Source organism: Syngnathus leptorhynchus, chromosome 15 (genome assembly GCF_054491065.1).
Source record: "Syngnathus leptorhynchus isolate UIUO chromosome 15, UIUO_Slep, whole genome shotgun sequence".
Taxonomy (NCBI): Eukaryota; Metazoa; Chordata; class Actinopteri; order Syngnathiformes; family Syngnathidae; genus Syngnathus; species Syngnathus leptorhynchus.
The window spans coordinates 8,286,544-8,296,047 of NC_141209.1; the positions used below are offsets into that span (position 1 = coordinate 8,286,544).

The 9,504-nt window shown below is 41.0% G+C and overlaps 1 long non-coding RNA gene across 1 annotated transcript; it reads left to right on the top strand.

Annotated features, from left to right (window-relative positions):
- The first annotated feature begins 3,091 nt into the window (after nucleotides 1-3,091).
- On the top strand, nucleotides 3,092-6,702 carry LOC147045498 (uncharacterized). Its single transcript, XR_015068369.1, has 4 exons — nucleotides 3,092-3,231; nucleotides 5,429-5,488; nucleotides 5,769-5,819; nucleotides 5,901-6,702. It is a non-coding gene; the product is annotated as an uncharacterized LOC147045498 (long non-coding RNA).
- Nucleotides 6,703-9,504: the final 2,802 nt, after the last annotated feature.

Genomic DNA, 9,504 nt, shown 5'->3' on the forward strand with positions numbered 1-9,504 from the left:
AGCACCCGACAAAAGACTGAACAATATTTTTTTTTTTCCCTAAGACTCTGAATTTGCTCTCAGTTAGATTGTGAGTATGAGTTGTTGTTTGTCAATATAATCCCTGTGATTGAGTGGCGACCAGTCTTTCCCACTAAGGAAAGATAACGTTATGATGGTTAACACTTTGAAATGCACTGACGACATTAATCTAAATAACTGAGCATTGCATAGTTTTTGTATGTGCTGCTTTGGGTGCAAATTAAAATTACAGTGAATGTTTAACATTTCTGTCAAATTCTAAAAACATAACACATGTAATCTTTGATCCATACAAGAAAATAAAATCCCGCCTGCATTTTCACAAACATTTGTAAAAAAAAAAAAGGTTGAGCTGTGTTTGTGTCTCCCTGGTAATTAACACACAAAGAGAAATAAAAAAAATAATAACCTTGTGGGCAAACTACCACAATCTTACTCTGACGAAGCTTCTCTCTCTTTTTCCTTCTATTTTTTTTATGCTTCAATTCCAAACACAGCCATGATGAAATTGTAGTAATTCTTTCACAGACCGTAAGCACAACCCTCCTGAGTCAAACGCCCCCCTCCCCCTTTCAAAGGGTGGTCTGACCCATCCAAAATCAAGCCTGATTAGCCATCTCTAGGACACTAAGAAGCACCTTACTTCAAAAGGAGCAGAGACAATCACGGCTGGGGTGGGGCGCTCCGAGCCCTCAGCCCTGTACTGTGGAGCTATACGGGCTAGACTGAACGCTCTCAGCTTCGAGGCTATTAAAAGATAAATGTATTTCCCTCTTCCATTATTCATGACGCGGCGAGGTGGGAAGGGAGCAGGGAGCCAGAGGCTTAGCACAGCGGTGGATCCCCTCTCGGCCTCGTCAGGGCCAAGGCCCCCGCGGCCCCCTTTGCTCCCACAAGCGGGAGAGGGTGAAGCTGTATTGGGGGGGATGAGGGAGGGGGGGGAACTGCAGCAGCTGTGATGAGAGAGAGAGGCAGATAGAAAGATAACACAGCAGCACGCCGAGCCCACACATGCATTAAATGTCGTAATCATGAATACATTTGGAGCGACTGAATCCAATTCAAAGGTTTTTGCAGATGCACGACGTAAGAAATGAATACAATAATTAAGATGAGAAAAGGAAATAAAAAGTATGATTGATAGGACTAATCACAGTATTCCACCATAAATTGTGTTTTTTGTATACAATTCATCAAATGTTTTCATTTTGGAGGGAGCACCGGATTGGTGCTCAGTAACCTGATTAAAGGGTAAAGGGTTTGGGCAAATATTTTGGAGATATGCTGGAGTGATCTTTTGTGCCAGTTATCCCTAATCTGCACTGCAAGAAGATTAGGATGACCCCAGTGTCATACATTTGGAGATGAGACCCAGTTAAGAGAAGACAAACACTCAGGAGAGAACAAGTGTCGAACAAAACCAACAGCGAAGCTTTTCTATCTAGTTAGATCGATTTTATTTACGATATAAACTGCCCAATGAGATGATGATAAACTTGGATCATTTTATTATATCAAACGAATTGTCTCGCTTGTGGGAAGAAAAAAAAATTGAAATTTATTTGTAACAATATTTGAACACACCCCATTCTAAGCCCTTCGTATAATTCGGCGGCACCACAAACTCTCTGAACTTACTGCAGTTTTAAATTTTTAGGGCAATTGAAGATTTCATTGTAAAACCGACTCATTTGATGTACTTTGTGTGTGTTCGTGAGTCTTTTAAAATGCTAGAAATTGTGCATGTCTAAACATTAAATGGCCATACAAGAGAGTGGAGGGTGGTCTGAACACATCAGTACTCATGACTCCATGCTGTTTGCACACAAGAGGGCACGGGGGTGGGACAGAAGAATATGGGGGGGGGGGGGATGGTATGTATGCACACTTAGACAGATGAGTGTGTTGTATCTGTCTTGGCTATTCTCGCTTTGCCTCTATGCACATTCTGTCTTGAATTAGACACAAGAAACAAAGGGCTTCATATTTGCGCTTGCATGTCAAGGATTACTTGTTCCATTGAATGTATTCCTCCATTATCTGCTTATCACTCTCTGTGCTCTTTAATCTCTTTCTTGTCTCCGCTCAATGGCTTCCTCTCACTGTCTCTCAATCACAAACGTAGCCTTTCTCCCCTTCTATTTTTTTTAACACTTACCAAACTGAAAAGCCTTGGCCTGCGCTGGGCCACCTGGAAGCACCAGTGGAGCTTTCTCCCAGGGCCTGGCTCCCTGCCACTAGCCAGCTGTAGCATTGTGAGTGTCCCGTCTCGGGTAATTCCATGCATTGCAATTGTTGCCGGGCGCTGTTTACAGCCGCCTCCTACTCCGCCTGGGTAGCCTCGCCGATTGTCCCGGGGCCTCCCTTGTTTAATACTGTTTTGCAAGTTATTAAGCCCTGGAAGTCCATTAATCACAGTTCACGGGCTGTGTAAGCCCACACAAGGCAGGCAGGGGTGGGGGATGGGGAGGCACACTCGCTCCCCTCAATGGGCTTAGACGGTGGTCCATTCAGATCCCTAACGAGATCATTACCACTAACTAAATACAAACCTGACCCCGCGACCCGCTGGGAAATTACGTAGGAGCTCCCCGGTACACGACATTAATACATCCATCCGAAGCCCACCCTTTTTTCCTGTGCGTGTAAACGCCCACCGCGCCGAGTCCCCCAAAGCAAAGTAACCTCATTCGCCCAAACGCCCCTCGCCCCCACCCTCCCTGTCCATTCTCACTTTCTTACCAATGGACAGAAAACTAAACCTGTCATCAAAAGGGGGCTAATCACTGCTGTGATTGTGGTAAACCAAGCCTGACAGACATTTCACTGAGGCCTCAATGGTCAGCCCCCATCCCACCCATCTCTCCTTTATTTTTCTTTCGCTCCCTCTTTTTAGCAAGCTTCTGTCCAATGAGCAACAAACACCCGAGGCTTTTCAGATTACTTGACACACTGTGTCCATTTTAGGGAAGGAGACCACCTGGTTAGCTCATTTTAATACAAAAGCAGTTGAGACTCCTCTCTCTTTTCCATACTCCTCAAATTCCACCTCTCCAGCCAAGCTACCACCATGAATTCTGTCTAATCCAGTGACCCACACACAACATTCCTGGTTTAACGCTCCTCGGAAAAGGCTGGATTTGGACGGATTACATGCCTCCAGTTCTGCTTGGTGCCACCTATGACTCAAAGTGGATGGAAGAAGCAACGGTAACAGTGAAACGTTTTTTTGGGGGGAGACCCCATTCATCAATCTAAGTATATTACATGGTGGGATATCACCTTAGTGGGGTGGAGCAGGCAAGATGGCTGACATTGAGGGAGTGAGGAATGTGGGGAAGATGAGAAGTTGGTTTGGGGGGGGAGGGGTGTTGTACTGACTTTCACTTTAGCCCTTCAGCTTATGTTAAGTTGTTGTCACTTTCACCATCTCAAGTGTTGCCACTTCAGAAGCTGGAGCTTAGCATTCGCAGTGGACTGGAGGGGGCCAAGAAGGAGGAAGTCTGGGAAGATTTCCATTTGAACAAGCACAACTTTGTCACGCTGTCACCTGATTACCATGGTCCCCCTATTCAGCACTCCCCAACTTCCTGTTTCTTCTTTATTTCTTTCGTGCCTCCTCTTCACCAGCCTCTCTTCATCTTTCTCAAGACCTCTTTAGAGACGTGTTTCCGGTTCGAATCGTGCTACCGGTGTGACCAATTGTTTTTTAAAGCTGTTTTTATTTAGGGTGGGCAGGCAGGCTGCTAATTGTTACATTGCCTTTTTAGGCATCGATAATTACAGATGTGCATATTTTAAATAAGGAGCTATGTATATCCCCCCACTTTAATCCACGATAAAATCTCAATTGTTCCATGGGATGGAAGGCTGAATTAAATCTTACTTGAGCTTGACGCTGTCCTCATCTAAAATATAATCACTCATTGACGAACTGAGCTCACTAGCAAAATTTAATAGACTCCTAATGAGTTATGGACCATATCTCTCCAGTGTAGATGCGGAGATTAAGAAAGGGCTCAACTCTAAGAATAAATGAACATCTCTGCATGCAAACGCACATAAACAGAAGTATTTTTTTTTTTTAAATGATCCACTCGGCAAAACAAAAGTACACATAAACAGAGAATGTGGCTAGCCGCACAGGATGGTGTTAAGAGTGTCAGCCGTACGCTGCATTTATTATTCCTCGCTGCTGACAATTGGAAGCTCATGATGATGATCTCCGGCATGGCAAGTGATTTTAACCTGCCTGTTGGACGCCCCCGCATTAAGTCACAGATCAGCAGCCCCGCGTAAACAAAAACACATTCCACATTTAAGAGCACGCTAATTGCAGTCGTTCCCATCTGAAGTACCTTCTGCTGCAATTTGCTTAGATCACTATAACTCCAATCCCTCTCATGTAAACAAACTCTCACGCGGTGCAAAGAAAAAAAACAAATCGACGTCAATGCTATCCAAACTCGCTTGGGGGCATCGAAAGTGAAGTAGGCTTTAAATAGTGTCATACATGCTGCACTGTTCAGCCTTGGTGCCGTGTTAGGACAAGGGTAGTTAATATGCAGAAACAAATATTCGAGTAGAACGATGATTGATCCAAGTCATAATAATCTATTATTTCTCACATTAAAAGAAATGTTTGGACATTTTTCAAGCAACAGTGTTGTCTATGATATTGGCAAGCCGGTCGTCACACGTCTCTATGTCACTAACCTTCCCGTTGTTTGCCATATACTAGAAGAACCAAACATGAATTAATTAATTAATTAATGGCTTGGGTTCCGTGGTTTCTGACCATGATAACAAATGTTCACCTCAGTTATTTTATGACCTGTTATGTTTCTCAACTGTGGGGAGTCGGCTGAAGAAAAAGAAAATAATATGACATACGATAGTGATTCAAAAAATTGCGGACATAATGTGTAAACATACACAACATTATTACTTTGCAACACAGTGGATTAAATGGATAAAATGTTTTGGGCCAAACAATATCAAGTGACTGTAACTCCGTGACACTTTCTTCAAAATGTCAACAAGAGTTATTAAGAGAAGAACAATTTGAGAATCGATGATAAATATACAGTAGAATGTTAAAATTTCACTTTAAATAACAAAGTGTCTCTTTGGGATTAAAAAAAAAAAGAGAGAGCTCTCTAAATGCCTTTGAAATCCTTTCCAAGAAAAATCATAAAGAAAACACATGTACATGACTCCGCACCACTCTTCTCAAGATTTTTTTTTTACCATTTGTACTATTTTAGTCTGGTTATTAGGACTAGTGATGCCATTAGAATCATCACAGTAAATTTGTTGTGAAGACTTGGAGAACCTCTTAGAATTTCAGCCTATATGAGTGATTTGATTTTGTTTTTATGTCTGCACAATATGTCTACCTTGTTAGGTCAGTCCTGTTCCTTGGATGGACCAATCAGCTCTCTCCAGCCACTTATGTCTTCTCCAGGTCAGCCTTAATGTTTCGTCCCGTTGCTTGGATTTAGTTGCCTGTTTTTCTGTAGTCCGTGTCCATCATTTTCATTATGACAATTTAACTCCGAAACAAATTTTTGTTATTACCTCCTGTCACCAGTATCCGGGAGCAGATTATGTTCAATTTGTACTTCTTAATCCTTTATGATAATTAGATAAACGAGATGTCACTAGGCATAATTGCACTTAACCAATTAACCATTTCTACTCAACACTCTTTATTCATCACTGTCATAATTGTCGTCGGCCCGAAGGCACCGTATCGGCGGCAACAAATAAAGCTGAGTGTCACCGCAGCCATCTAGGTGAGTGTGTTTCACCAGTGTCGGAGGAAATGAAGCAAAAATGATGGAGTGTTTGTTTTCTGACATTTTGTCTCTCTGCAGCCTCATCAGAGCCGAGCCTCGCAAGCGTCAAGTGTTAATTTAGGGCTCCTGCCGAGCGTGAGGCTGTCAGGGACGGATGCTTGGAGGAGGGAGGTGAGCTCTTGCAGAAAATGACCCTTCTGCTCTGATTGTCTTCTGGCTTGGGGAAAAACAAAGGCACAGGCAAAGAGAAGGAGAGGCAGCTGAGTGCTAATGCATCCCACAGCAATTAGAGAAGCTTACCTGACTGCGTGAACATGACAACACACACGAATGCTACACTCAGATGTCCCTCTTGTTGAAGTAAATCAAAACACATTCTGCACGCACTGATAAGAGTCTAACCCAAATGCAATACACCACAACATTGGTATCATCACTGGTAATGACTTTTAATGTCCATCGTCGGCTGGTAGCACAACAGGGAAACTCGTACTACAGCAAGCAGCCAAAGGACGGGAAGATCGTCAGTCACACTTTTGACAGGTTTTAAAGTTATACCTAATTTATATTCATGAATATTGTTCTTATCCATTTATCCATATTTACACTATAAACTGCTAAAACTGTAATATCGCTATTTATGGTCGTCTTGTTTAGCCTACAATCTTATTTCATCACTTTTTTTTGGGTTCTTTTATCACAAACAATTTATTTTAGGATGCATTTGTTTGGGATAAAAGAAATAAATAAAAAGTGATTGACAAGAGAAACAAAATGAACTTAGTACAACTAATCTTATTTCATTCTCTATATACATACGTCTTACTTCTCGGTCTTCTTGACCACTTGATGGCTCTATAGAGCAAATGAATCACCATAAAGTTTGAACCATGAGTAAAACTTTTGGCTGGAGTGCATAAAGAAGCTTCATTTCTGCATCACTAGTTTGAAGTGATTACCAAGGAAAATGATGTGTCAGAAGGCATGCAAAGTTGAAAATGGACAATCAATCCAAAGGTGAGTGCTTTTTTTGGCCTCATGTTCCACTCATCAGGCCTATCTACTATAAGAAGCATGCAATGAAAAGTTTGCCTCATCAAGTCTTTCAACACAACCTCTTTCAGGCCTATTTTATTTACTTTGCTTTGAAACCGTCAACACAAAAGGCTCCCAAAATGGTGCCACAAGGTTCCAAGCTTCTCTTATAAAAGGCTGGTCTCAACACGAAATATTGTAACAGTAACACTGTTGTCAAAAGTATTGCTATGAGCAAACGATGTTTTGGTAGTTGTCCTAGAAGTTTGCATACTAAAAGAGTCCAAAACATCAAATACTTTGTGATGAAGAGCAGCATTTAAAGCCTTGTCGTACTGGAAGTTAAGGTTAATTCTGTAATTACCTTGGTGTAAAAAAATGTGTTCTAATTTATCTGGAAATTTCTTTTTTTTCTTGTCTTTTCACTGCAACATACCTCAATTCAATCACTTGAGTGCTTCTGTCTAGGTTATGCAAATCTGAGATTCACAGAATGAACGCATTTCAATGCCCAGTTCACTTGTGAACTGAGGTGGCACAAAAAAATTCTTCCATTTCAATGAGCCTCTCCTCTGCTGCTATCAAGGCTACCCTTTTTATTTGCTTCTTCTATCACGTTATTCTTTTTTTTTAACTTGCTTTTAATTTTAGGCTAGCGCACAATTTTTTTCGTTCTTGGCGGATGTACAAATTTTCCTCAGTTGTGAGGAAAATACTGGATGTATAGAAAGTGTAGAAAGAAATGTAAAATTCAATTCCCTTGAAAACAGCCACTTTTGAAATATGTCTGAAGAAAAGTATTACCCAATAGTTTTTGTTCATGTAACTTAACACACTATGACCTCCAGTTTCACCAATTTAATTCTTTACACAGAATTAATAATTATATAATTTTCAACGATTATTCAACATTTGTTTTCAAATACTTTTCATTCTCTAAAATATTGACAATAACAGTCTCTTGAAAACAGCCCCTTAATATGATCTGTATTCTCTTAGACAGAAAAATATTAGTTTGTTGAACTTGGCAAGTGCATGAACTTTCCGAGCAGGGTTTGATTGACATCCAGCCTCAGGCCTGAGTATGGCAAAGGCCAGTGTCTCGACATCCAGACGTAGCACTCTTATCCCCAGGAATAAGTCCATGCAGCCAGGCGCTCAGCAGGAGGCTAATAGACTAGCTCAGAGGAGCCCGGCCCCCACTGAAGCTTGATGTATTGTGCCAATAGTCTTGTCTACATTATGGACCACAAGCCACAATTTCACAGTACAGCGGGGTGACTGGCCCCGAGCCCTGGCCCTGATTGGCCAGTGATGGATGGTGTTGACAGTTACAAGCTGAGTTGCAAGTGGAGCAACACAAAGGTCAAGGTTGAAGCTGCCAGTGTGGTCTGGTTAAGAATGCAAGGTCTCCATGGCAAGGGAAATACTGCTTCTATTAGCCACTAATTATGCAGTCTGACCACAAAAGCTTTAGTCACTAGAAGGCATGTTTTGTTAACGGACATTATTGCATCAATTCAATGTTGCGTACTGATTTACGCAAGGAAAACATGATTATTTAATAAAATCTCAACAAAAGTAGAAGCTGGTTGACCTCCAGTCTATTCAAACATTCTATTCAAAAATTAGGCTTAAAAGGTTTGCTTCAAAATGTCATTGCTTTAAAATGTCATTGATTTTGTTCTTTAATCCAAAATGTGAGTAATAGTAAACTAATGCAGGCACATGGTCGCCCCCAAGGTCCATATCAGAAGTTAATTTTTTACATTATTGGTGTAACCATGACGACTAATACACAGGTTCCAAAAATGTCTTTATTTTGAACATTATATAATAGTTTTATACAGAATATTTTGTCCAAATATAAAATCAATTTAAATGATGCTCAAAAGAAATTATATGGCCAATTATACAACTGAGTGAAGTTTTTGGCAAATAGCATAATTATGCTGTTTTACTCTAATTTGAAGGTGATTCTTTGACCAGATTTATGAATGGCAATAAAGCACAAAAAATAATTTTGCATTGGACTGCAGCTCTCACTTGATTGTTTTTTTTTTTTTTGGAGCGGGGTACCATTTCATTCTAGTAAAAGATAATAATGAAATAATAAATGCATATTTGACCTCATACCTATTCTCCGACAACATTCTTTTGTGTAGACTGTTAAATAAAACATTTGTTCCCACTACAGAGTCATGCGGTGTGAACAACTTGACGATGAGACCTTTCTCTTGTCATTTTCCTCCACTACTTCAGTGTAATTTCTTTTTTTTTTTTTTCCCCCTGCCCTCTATTTTATTTATTTTTTTCCACCGTCGCCTGCAGTATGTGGCAGTCTGAATTGTGTGTTATTACCCAGCAGGAGACAATATCATTACCACATATTTGCTGTCAAGGGTCTGCAAAGAATGGTGCTGTCTTGGGCCTCAGTGATCTAACAACCTCACACAGGGCTCCAGAATTACCCACTCCTGGCTGGGGGAAGTCAAACACTACCAGTTAGAGAGAGGAGTGAACAAAACAGAGGTAGCTTCTCTCCCCTCTTCAGTCAGTCTCCCTCTCTCAGCAAGGTAAAAGGAGACACACCTCCTCTGCGCAAAACGGAGGATGTTATTCTCTTGCGGCTTGATAGAGATATATG